At 40.2% G+C, this 12,387-nt stretch overlaps 1 protein-coding gene across 5 annotated transcripts in view; it reads left to right on the top strand.

The window, feature by feature from the left end:
- The first annotated feature begins 512 nt into the window (after positions 1–512).
- Positions 513–12,387, top strand: part of TEAD1 (TEA domain transcription factor 1) — a 152,076-nt gene continuing 140,201 nt past the window's right edge. For 2 of the 5 annotated variants that reach the window (XM_030450961.1, XM_030450963.1), the window contains exons 1-2: positions 513–602; positions 1,381–1,521. The gene's annotated coding sequence lies outside the window, so the exon portion shown is untranslated. Of the gene's footprint in view, positions 603–664; positions 738–1,171; positions 1,283–1,380; positions 1,522–12,387 lie in introns of those variants that run through there. The other 3 variants (XM_030450965.1, XM_030450962.1, XM_008504747.2) reach the window with 3 other exon arrangements.

The following is a 12,387-nucleotide window of genomic DNA, read 5'->3' as shown; positions in this document are numbered from 1 at the left end:
ACACAGGGCTCCGAAGTGCACCCAGGGGCTCGATGTACATGTGGGCAGGCTGAACTCCTCAGGTGAGCCTTCCCCAGCCAGCTCCTACAGCCCACCGCAAATGCTCTTTGCAGGCCCGTGTTGCAGCCCCACACTTGGCAGCTCCGTTGCAAAGCAGAGCGCACCCTGTTGCAGACCCCATCGCGGGGCAGTGTAGACCCCTCGCAAAGCCCCGTGGCAAAGCACTGCAGTGCCCGTCGCGGGAGCTCGTTGCACAGCCCCGCCGACGCCCGCCAGGCGGGTGCATGGTAGCGCTGCCCCGGGTTCCCGGTCCCCCACCCCCCGCCGGGCCCCCTCCCGCGGGCTCCCCTATGAGGTCAGCGCGGCGCGGAGGCCCCGCCCGCCGCCCCGCCCGCCAGCGGCCGCAGGGGGCGGCGGGCCGCGCTCCGCCCCGCGGCCGCCCCGCTCCCGCGTTCATTTCATTCCTCCCCTCATTCCGCGCATTCCTCGCATCGCTGGCGCCGCGCAGCCCGGCCGGGAGCCCGGCCCGCCCCGCCGCCGGCCGGGCAGCAACTCATCCTCCGAGGGCTCCGTCTGCCGGCCCGCGGCAACCTACCGCCGCGGTATAAATAGCCAAACGGCGGATTAAAAATAGGCGCGGGGCCATAAATAGCCGGGGCGGCCCGGGGGCGGTGGGCGAAGTTTGCCGTCGGAGCGCGGCGCGCTGGCGGTGCGCGGAGGGGGGCCGCGGCGCGGAGGTAAGAGGGGGCCGCGGGCGCGCACGCCGCGCCGCCGGCGCTTTGTGCGGCGGGGCGGGGGGTCGGTCCCGGCCGGGGTGGGCCCGGGGGGCCGGCGCGCCCGCAGGTGCCGGGGCAGGCGGGAGAGGGGCCGTGGCAGGGGGAGAAGTTGTTTCCCGCGGAGTTTCTGCCGCTGCGGGGCCGCGGCCGGAGCTGCAACAGGCGGCTGCTGCCCGCCCCGCGCCGCCGCTCCGCTCCCCCGCGCCGCCGCCGCTCGCACTTTAGTTGCCTGAGTCACCGCTCTGCTCGGCTGTCGGGCGCGCATACACACACACACATACGCACACACACACTCAGTCTTCTCTGTGTGTGTGTCTCTCTCTCACACACACACACACACACAAACATCGCGCGCACCGATTCTCGGCATTTTTCACATTTTTTTCCACGGGAAAGCAAGAAGTTCGGAGCAGCCCCAGGCTCTCCGCAGCCGCTCGCAGCGCTCAGGAGCAATCCTCGGCGGTGCGGGCTGCTGAGCGGCCCGGCCTGGCGCGGAGCTCTGCTCGGTCCGCTGCTCTCAGTTTTTCTTTACTTCCCCCTTTTATTTTCCTCTAAAAGATGAAAGAAAGAATGTCCTTTTTCGCTGCTTCTTCTCCTTCTCCAGAGCTGCTGCTGCCGCTGCTGCTGGTTAATTGCACATTGAAGTGGAAAATTTTTGGGAGTCAGCAGAAACATTGTATCCAAAAAAGACAAAGTCGCAGTTACAACCACACCGAGGAGATTGTCTCTGGAAAACTTCCTTTCGGTAGGAACCATAGGGTTTTTTATTTATCCGAAACGTTTTAAAGAGATCTATTCTACAGATGTCCACAGTGCTGATGCGGAGGGCCGGTGGCAGCCTTTGTTCACAGAAGGAGCGTTTTCAAAGGAAGTACACTTCTAAGGGGGAGGGAAAAAGTTATACAGTACGGCTTTTGTAACGAAATTAAAACAAAGCGGCCCCCTCCAAACAACTACGCAAAACTTCGAGGAGAAATAAAGTGGGTGGGAGGGAAATATCTCACTTTTTAACAAGAAAAGAGTTTGGGCTCCTACCTCAGTTGAACAGTATCCTCGTCATGATTTTTTTCTGCTTGAAATCTGTTTTAAGTTGAATGGTGTTACAGTATAAAAATATTTATGAAACAATGAAATACCAGCCACCCATGTTTCTCAGGAGAGTTGTTAACTTATTAGAAACAAGTGCCTGCCTTTGATATGAAGAAATGAAAAGTGACCTCCAGAAGTGCAGGGAAGTTAGGGAGCAGTTCTGCTCTATGCTTTCTGAATCTAAATGGCTCCCTGTATTTTTTAACTGTTCGTTGTTAGACACCATCTGGGTAAGAAAGGCCAAGGCATATCAGATTGTACTGGCATTTTCTGACGCAAAATGGTATATATAAGCTGAAATGGCAGAGCCTCGGGGAAAAAATACTATCTATACAGCTGTATTCCTGTCTAACGTGTGTTTGCTTTCCCTTAGTGCTGGTAAAGTTTAGAAATGCAGTATTGCCAGTTAGCGGTTTTACAGAGATATCTAAACTAGATAATGGCAAAGTTTGGAGGTGTACAGATAGAATTCTGTTTTCTCTAGCTGAATGTTCAGTTATGATGCAGTGCATCTATTATGGAAATCTCTATGGGAATGGCTCTAACAGGAAAATTCATCTAAATAACTAAGTGCTACCTGCAATTGAATATGAAAACAAAAATTACTATAATTACATTAGAACTTAATTAAAAATAGTGTAGGATTCTTCCTACAACCCTAGATGGGGAATGCGTGTCTGTAATGTGTGATATATTCTGTCTCTATAAATAGTTGGGGAATACCATTACAGGGATATTAGATTGTACTAATGGTAAGATGGTGCTATCAAAAATGACAGAATGCTGTATAATAAAGTACTTCTGAGGGTGGGAGGAAATATTGCATGTTTGTATATATGTGTGTGTATGTGTACTTACACAAATATATACACAGACAAATGTATACTTTATTTGAGAATAGAAATAGAAGAATTAATATAATGAATGTTCTTAAAACACAAAACTAAAGATATATTGGGGTCACACTTCGAACTTACATGCTTTTAAAATCAACTTTCTGAAATTATTTTCATTAAGGGAAAACTTCCTAGAGGTACATTTATTTTTTTCATCTTCACGATAAAAATGTGTCTTTTCACATTGCACTGTTTTTTAAGTAGGTCATAAGGTATTTTCTGTGCCAATAGAGGTAATTCTGCGTTTTGTCTGCCACAGGTTTTTATCATCAGACCAAGCGTAAATTTTGGATTCAAAGGATTTATGTTGGTATTTCTTCTCTGTAATCTAGAAATACCTTTGGAAAGTACTAATGTTAGGTGTATTTTGAGCATCAATTTTACATATGCAACTTTGGTGAAGTAAATATTACCAGCCTTTGCACACAGAAGGGTGTAACAACAGCTCTTGAGATTCAAATTATGTTTTTATGTTCTATACAATTTCTTAGTTCTGAGTGGAGTGTATGTTAGAAGTGAAGCAGAGGAAAACTTCTGATTTGACAGGAGTCTTAGTAAAGGCAGCCTCTTCTTAAAGGAGTTTTAATTAAACAGCTATAAAGAACAACAGAAACTTAATTATGACCTAGACCCACTGTGAGTCTCCAGCTGAGCAATGATAGCGTATTGTGATGTGTGGAGATGTGTGAGCATGTGTGTAACATGTTTGGTATAATTTGTAAGTAGTGTTTTGTTGTTGTTGCTGTTGCTGCTGGGCAGTGTAGTGGTTTTGGGTATCGTTAAAGTGGTTTTTAGGCTTTGTTTTTCCATGCCTGAAAAAGTTAGACTCAGCTAAGTCACATGCACAGGGAAAAAAGAATTTTTCCTTCTTTCTTGTTAAGTTACCTTTGCAGATCATACTGTAAGCAAAGTTCTTAAGGCAGTGTACAGGCAGAAGTGTAATAGACTTCATGAGTTACAGAGAAATTCTGTTGTCTTTCACTTAAAAAGTGAATGGTAGAAATATATAATTTTGTATTGTGATATAGCTGTCAGTTTTCAATCTACAGAGTAGGATGGTTACATTGTTGAAAGAATTTCACTAGAAGTAATCTGATTTTATTGGAAAGTGCCTAAGACTGTTTCCAAAACATGAAGATCTTGTGTATGGTTCTGAATGTGTGTGTTTGGGAGGAGGTTACCTTCAAACATTACATTCTTTATGCATGGTTTCTGACTGTACACGCGTGCATACATCACTCTTTTGATCTGCTGTTTCTTTGTGATGTTAATATTAGTGCTATATTTTTCCAAAGATAGTTTAAAAAGGGTATTTCTGAAATTATTTATTTAAGAAGAAAAGGTTTGGTAGGTTCAATTCTTACTTAGGTTAAAATGTCTGGAATGACTCATAGGAATAAACATTCGCTGGGTCAAATAGTAAGATATTTACAGCATATGCTTTATGTACATAATTAGTATGTTATTTGATATCTAAAGAAGGACATGAGTGTGGTTCTGTATCTCTGATTGAAAAGAGTGTCAGATTGACACACGTGCTTGTTCAAATTTTGGTACAGGGCTTGTATTCTGATTTGCTTGTTATCTGTCTAAAACTTGCAGGAAAATTTTTGTTACAAGTTGGTTGCTCATTCCATCTGCGCTCTTACTCGTAGTGTGTGCAAATACAAGGTGAGGGCTGAATTTTTAAAAATCTGGTCTAAATTCAGATTAATTCCTTTGACTTCGTATGGCCTGTTGCTGTATATGTTGACTGTAATGAGGGTGCAAATTGGCCCATTAGACATGTTTTTGAAATCCTCAGTTCATCAGAGGGACCTACTTTTGCATGAGGGAAACAGTAGCTACTTATTTCTGGGATTTGAGATTTAGTTCCTGTTTTGTCACCATGCTGCACTTTGCTACTAGTGCTTGCCTGAAGGAGAAGGAGGAATACTTTCTTTTCCTACATAACAGTAATTTAGTATATTAAAAAAACAAATAAAAATTGAGTCTCAACAAAATATTAGAATGTGCAAGATGTAAATCGTCTTCCTGAAAAAAACCAGCTGTTAGAGGTTTTGTGGCAATTTATGAAAATACCTTATAATTTAAATTGTATCCCGTTATATATGAATGGATTAATGACATTATTTATAGTAAAGTCAGCCGACTCTAAGCCACACTGAAGACACGTTTTTAGAAGAAAAATCATTGCAGTAAATTCTCACTTTATGACCATATCTTGCTCTCTGTTCTCACACAAAACCCCTTTTGACTTTTGCAAGTGGAACAAGGATGGAATAGTATTTCCTGGAATAATTTCGTGTTTGGTTTTAACGATTGCTCATTTCCAAAACATAATAGAGTGAAAACTTGTAGACTTCAATCTTTTGAGGCACCAGATTCAAACCTGATCCCCAAATTTGACACATAAATTTCAGCTAGGAGTTTTCTAATATCCTAAAGCTCTCATGTTTTGCATTAAATCCTGGTCCTGCTGCAATCACTGTATTTTCTTGTTATAGCCAAAATGTCTGTGTTGGTGCTGATTCAGAAACTTTAATGCAATACCATGTCATTAAAGTTCCATGAGAATTATATCAATTTTAAAATACAGGGATTAAAGAAGTGGAGGGAAGAGAAAGCAGTCAATGAGCCTGTTACAGAATCTGTCTGTTAACTAATTTGATATATTCTACACAGGAAGTCTTATGAATGTCTCAGGGCAACCCGTCATGTGCTTTTTTTTTATTAGATGAATTTTTGTATGTATATTAGGAAATCCACAGCGTGTGTAAAGGGTGTACAGGCGCTTGCTCAGTTGGTGCAGGGCCGCAACCCCATTTCCTAGTCCCTCCAGCTTGTGCCTGGGTTCCTCAGAGGCAGCCCGTTTTAGTTTGGCTCCTGTCCAGTCCAAGGTATCACTTGGTTACAACTTTTTGTTCTTTGTCTTCTCGCCATTGTGTACTGGATCAACGTGATTATTCCCTCTGCATCCTGTTGTATCTTTCCAAATGGCCTTCTTAGATTTCTAGCTCTTCACTGAACTTTGAATTGCAGATAGTGTGTGCAGCAGCAAAAACATGTAAGCACAAAATAAGAGTTTATTTCCTAGCAGGTCAGAAAGTAGAATGTGAAATCTCAGTGTGCTTGGAGGGGGGAGGGGAGGAAAGTTTAGGATTATGTGTAAAACTATTAAAATGCTATTGACTGAAAATCTAAAACAATGAGGAGTGCTGTTGTTTTTACAGATACATGAACTGAAAACTGCTGCTAATGATGGGAAATGTTAATTATGTGAGAACATATTGAACTTATATTCTCTGGCATGAACTTTTTTAAATGCATCAACTGTGCTGCCTTTTATGCGCACAGCTTTCTAATTATCATAATTCAGTACAGCTCTGGCTTTTGGAAAGAGTTCAAGTGCAATCTCAACTTAACATGAAAGGAGTTGTGTTTTTTGTTGTTTTTGTTTTGTTTTGTTTTTTTTAAATGAGAATGTTCAAGAACAATTTGAAAAGATAATCCAAAAATGCTACATACTTAGCTGGGTATAAATCAGAAAATAAATATGTTCCCATAACTGTCTATCAGAGCAGAACAGATTATTAGAACAGAAAGTTATCTATTTTTCTTTTTATGTCTTCCACACTCCTACAGAACACAACTAAAAACATGTTTTCATAACGGAATACCATGGATGGCTCTATATTTGATATTGATTGACAATAGTTTTTATTTTGTCAATTTAAAATTAATGGAGTAGATGTGTTTTTATAAAAGATTTTTCCTCAAATAGCATGTAAGTAAAAGATTTCATTTTCTTAAAGCTAGAAGACAACGTTCATGATCTTTTTGGTATTTAATAACTAATTGTGTTTCTGTAATATATTAAAGTCCCATTGTAAATGGGACTTATCTGTCAGTATTCACACCTTGTTTTGGTGGAGCTTCAGGGGAGTTGTAAATAGCAAATCTTTCTAAAGCTTACAAAAGTGTTTTGTTTTGTTTTTTTGTAATGAGGGGAAAATTAAATTTCATTTAACTTGCACTCAAATTATCCTTTCACAGATTTTTTTTTTCTTTATGTGATCAAATTGTTAGTTTCCACACCTCCCCCCTCAGCTCCACTTTACCCAGCTTCAAGCTGAAAAAGAATCCTATTTTTTTCGTACTTGTCTTTTCCTTTATTACAGTACATGCTACATTTCTAAAATGCAAAGAAAGCCCCAGTGAAACAAAATGACTTCATTTGAGCTGGCACTTAAGAGCAGAATTCACTTCCATAGTGCTGAAATAAAAGAAGCCAAGTGTTTTAAATAGCCACTCCCCTAGGCCAGAGTGTTTTTAGAAAAGCTCATTGTCTAGATTTGAGCTGTAGCAGTATGCCTGCCTGTGTTAAATCTCCTGATCCAGACAGCTCGATTTCTAAAGTTGACATCTGGTTTACTCTTTGTTCACCTGTTTAAAAAAAAATGCAAATAAGCGAGTGTGGCATTGCCCTAGAGCTCTGCAAAAAAATAAAAATGCTGTTGACAGTTTGTCAAATAGTGCTTCCAGTCTAAGACTGCAGTAGCCTATTGTTATGCCAGCAACAGGCAACAGAAGTTGTGGCACCATATGGCTAGTATATGCTTCAGATAAGCTATCAGTTAATTTAGCTTATCAGTAGCGTTTTGATATGCTTCATGTTTGAATCACCAACCAGTATGGCCTTGGGTATATCTGGTGCCAAATTATTCCTTAATGTTGGAGACATCAGAGTAATTCCCTTGGTGGAATCTCCATTCATTCACCTCATGGCTCCCTGAACAATGGTGCTTATTTTTGGAATTAGCTGGCATGTTTTTTACATGGTTGTCTTTCTTTGGGGAGATTATAATTCAGGAATGACATTTAGTTTTTGAGGGAAGAAAATGTCAGAACAGACTTTGAAAGAAAAGGTGAATTCATAGAGGTTTGGTGGATTAAAGACTCTGTTATGTGTATCTCAATTAAAATATATGTAATGTTTGGATACATTAATTTATGGAAGAAAGGAATTTTATTTGTGCTTAATATACCACCACTGTGCTTACACACTTTTTGTCCTGAAGCTGGTTTACACTTAAAAATAAAAACTCTGTGAACCTTTAAAATCTTTCATAAGAAAGAAGAGAAAAATAACCTTTCATAAAAAATAACCTTTAAAAACAATCACATTCCTGTCAGGTGATCTGTGAGGATTTTTATCTTTTTATTTTTGCTTTTTCTTTAATCAACTGAAAGCCTTTCAGATGATCTGAAGATTCAATGAAAGTTCCTTCGTCTTCTCCCCACCCCTGCCTTTCTTTGGCTGTAATTATTTTGTTGCAAGAAAAAAGTCTCCAACAATAAATACAGTCTTTAATTCAATACTGCAGTGATGTCCTTAGGGTTGGATCTGTCTGCTTTGCTCTCTGACCTTGCAGCACATTCCTCCATGTCTTCTGCCCTCCAGGCTCCATCTCAGTGTTCCTCACAGGACACTGCATCTGTCTCTGGGTATGCACTTACTTGCTCATGGGCAGCACTTGATTTGTCTCTCCTTCCTTCTGGATCATAGAGGCTTTTTATTTCGCTCCTTTCCCTATCTATATTTCCAGGTCCTCCTTATCCTGTGTCTTTTGTTGCTACTCACAGATGTGATCTCTCTGTTGGGTCTCTTTGCCCATCCCACACTACTTCTACTCCTTTGCCCTGGCTATTGGAAAGAAAGGACTGCCTGTGCCTGTACAATGCCTTTCATGTCCAGGATCCTTAATGACCAGTAGTAGATGGACCAGATTCTCTCTCAGAGAAGTTTACAATCATCTTCTAAATCTGTTTGCTGACACCACTTTTTCAGTAATGTAAGGAGGTCAAAGAGAAGATTTTTCTCTTGTCTCTTTGGAACAGAGTAAAATGACAGTCTGAAACAGCAGCTGTTCTTTAATGCCCCAGTGAAGTTCCTCCAGATGAACTTTGTGGAAAAACACAGGAGCTTTCAAAGCACCTAGAGGCTAACCAGCTTGGCAGTGAAGCCAGGAGTGATGCTCCCACCTCACCACTCTGCTCAAGTCAACATGGACACCTGCAGAAAATGAGAGCTTTCCTGCCCTTGGCTTGCCATCTAAGGCTGCTTGCAGAGGCTTTTAGTTTTTCTGCAGGGACATAATATGCTAGTGCCTGTCCAATTAGAGCTGGGGGATCACCTCAAATTTTGAATGTTTTAAATTCAGGCTTAGGGTTCAGGTCTATGGTATGACTTGGATGCATTTGGATGAAAATACATTTTTTTGTCTTATAGTTTATTGCTTATTAGACCTGTGCTCTCTCATTCTGGGGAAGGTGAGAGAAGTGGGGGAATGAGAGGTATTGATACATCCAGTTCTCAATTAGGCATGTGTGCATTTTCCCTATAAGTAGTTCCTAAGTGCTTAGCTGTGAGAGGCAATTTTCAGTCTGCTCATTTATCTAGTTATCACCCTTAACTAGTACAGAAGTCTTTAGATGGATGGGACCACTAAAGCATAACAATTCTGGGTTTATTTAGTACAAAAAGATGTCATTTTTATGCTTTGGGCTGTTTTGTTGGTTTTTGTTGCTTTTTTTTTCCTTGGTTAAACTTCAGAGCCTGTGATGTTTTAGTTGACTTGGTATCTGCTTGGCTTGGCTTTACTAGTGTTTCATTGGTTCCAGTCGTTGTTTTGTGATAGGAAATCCATAGCTCCAAGTAAACGTGCATTTTGCTGTTTAAATTTTCTGTTATTTATGCATAGTAATTTCTGCTAGTTGGCCTACTTACTATATGCTTACTGATAAGGTGAATGGGGATATCTGGAAGACAGTTTAAAAGTAAGCATCTTCCTATACCAATGTACTTCAACTTCTAGCATAATTAATATCTTTTGTTGGTGAAACAATGACCCATAAATAACTTAATCTTCCAGCATTTCTAAAAATAATACAAACAAGTCCAAAGGGTGGTAGAATTATCATTGTTCTTAGTTGCTTCAAAAATTAATATTCTGGCTTTGGAGAATTTGGAAACAAATTAAAGAACTTTTTTTTTTAGGTAGCAGACTGCTTTTAATGGTTGTTCTGTACTAAGGGAAGTACAGTATTGTAGGTTATTTATTTCTGGGCATGCAGTAGAGAGTGAAGAGCCTGCAATTCAGCTAGCAATGCCTCTGTGCCCTGAGGTAAACTCTATTTCACAAAGGGAATTTTGATTATGGTCTACTGCTCTGTAGCATAGTCGAGGCTTCAAGAGGCAAGTGGTAAATGCTACCAAAGAAAAGCTGGATTGGAGCCACTGACGTCATCTAAGTAAATCTGCTGTAGGACTATAGCCATAAAATGACTGCCAGCCACTGAGCGCACTTTGGCCTTTTCTTGTCAACTGTTTTAACTGCTGGGTTTTGAGTTTTTTTTCTTCCTCTAAGCAACGTGCATTTTGTTGTCCTTTTTTTTTTTTTTGGTGCTACTTGTGCAGAAATGCTAATGTCCCCTCCCTCCCCATAACAGTGTTCATAGCGTATGTGTAGCTGCAGCTTGCGGTTCCAAAATTAAAAAGTAAACCAGTACTTTTCCATACATGAGCCTTGCAGAATAAGCTTCTATCTCCAGTACTTTTTAGTTGCAAGAGCCTGGCGGTTCAAGTTACAGCATACTGATGAGATTTGTGTTTTGGGCAAAAAGCATTTTTATGCACTGGAGGGCACGCTTCCCTCTGGAGAACTAAACGTGTAAAAATGTCTGGTGGTGAATTCTGAATTAGCACAAAATGCGTGTGCTCATGGGTGCTTAAGATCCAGTGTTAGTCATTGCTTTAAATTGACCTCTGCAGTCCCATTCATCCCTGAAACAAAACTTTCCTGCTGTTTCAAACACCCAAATGTATAGTTGCCAGCTGATCTTTTGATTATACTTTTTATAGACAGCAAAAGAAACCTTGTGCATCAGCAATAGTAGCTCTAGGATTCACTGATTGATATGTAGCAATAGATTTACCTGTATCTAAAGTTAAATCTAAAAATGCAATGGATGCCTACCTGTCTCCCACTTGAAGTTCAGCTCATCTGTATCAGGATTGCAACAAAACTATATGGGTTTTTGACAATGCATTTTGAATTAATTGTCAACAATCTCTTGAAATTAATTTACAGGAAGCTTAGCATACTATTTTTTTTTAAACAGTGAAAATAGAATGCACTATAAAGCACATTTATAATTATTAACCAGTGTATCCCATGACAGTATTTTTTTGCTTGGCTTATGTACTTTTTAAATTTTAAAAGAAAAATTAAGCATCACTGGTTTTGGAGTTTAAGTCTTATGATCAGAAATATATTAAAACCAGTATCTTATCCATGAATCATTAGATGAGTCAGTTCCTGAAACCACTACAAGCCTCACAGTTCTTGGCTACGACTGAAAGCAGGAAATCCAGGCTTCAATAACTTCCTTTCCCAGTACTGGCTATAGCAGTGTTAGTGGTTAGTATATGCTGCTTTTGTAAGCAATAGGAAGATGTATGTCTGAGGAACAAAGGCACTCGAGTCAATTTGCTGAAACTGTTTATAATTTGTGGTCTTGATTTGAATGTCAGGATATATTGGCATATACTACATTCTGTGCTGCAGTACATATTCCAGCAGTGATATTCAGATACCAAATAGAGAGAACACATTATGGCACAATTCTTGGACATAATCCATCTAATCAGTTTACCAGGAAATGGGAAGATATTTTAGTAATATCATGTAACTCCTGAAGAGTAATGGGAATGAGAACTGAACACTTAGAAGTAAATTGAAAATGTTTATTTAGCAGTTACTTTGTTTTATGCTTGTGCAACAAACTATTTTTATTCTGCTTCAGTCCTCCAAAAGAGCTTGAAAAAAACCCAACCCAAACTTGGAACTTGTGAAATAAAACCACATGATTTGTTTTTCAGTCTCCCTTTTTGTAGTGAAAACTGTTTGCCTCCTCGTAATCAAGGACACATTGGTTGTCTCTTATGTCAGTGGAGCATTGTTGGCTGCAGAATCTGTGCCTTTAAGTGTGGAGTGACTGCACACTGACATCTGTGCAAGAGGATGCAGTATATACCTTCTCCATCTAACTAGGTTAGATTCAGGTTTGACACAATGTTGGTCTTAATGTGTTTAATACTGAGAAGCATTCAACCCTTTATGTTTTGCTTTGTTTTGGTTTTTTTTTTGACATTATGAAAGTTAGTTTGGCATCTTGTACTTATTAGTTAATTTAACTCTGATTAGCAGCACGTAAAAGACAAACATACCTTCTTTCATTGTTCTTTTTGCTCTTCCTTCCAAAAAAGTAATTTGTTCCTAACAAACTGGGAAGTACAGAAATATTGAGAGCAATAAATTAGTGAGGCACTGCATTAAAAAGCTGTGTTTAACCCACTGGTTAAACTTCATATGCAGTATTGATTAAAGACAAATACAGAGCTCTTAATTTAAACAGGTGGAATGGTTATTGCACATTAGACAACAACATATTTTGTATTAGCATGTGAAATTGTTTTGATAGACCAAACTACAAGTTGAGTTCTTCCTTAGCATGTGCAGTGCAGTGTCAGTAATTGTCTTCTGTGTAACTAAAGGCCACTT

This window comes from Calypte anna, chromosome 5, assembly GCF_003957555.1.
Source record: "Calypte anna isolate BGI_N300 chromosome 5, bCalAnn1_v1.p, whole genome shotgun sequence".
Classification (NCBI taxonomy): Eukaryota; Metazoa; Chordata; class Aves; order Apodiformes; family Trochilidae; genus Calypte; species Calypte anna.
Note: the sequence above shows the minus strand (reverse complement) of the source record. Positions and strands in the feature narration are given on the sequence as shown.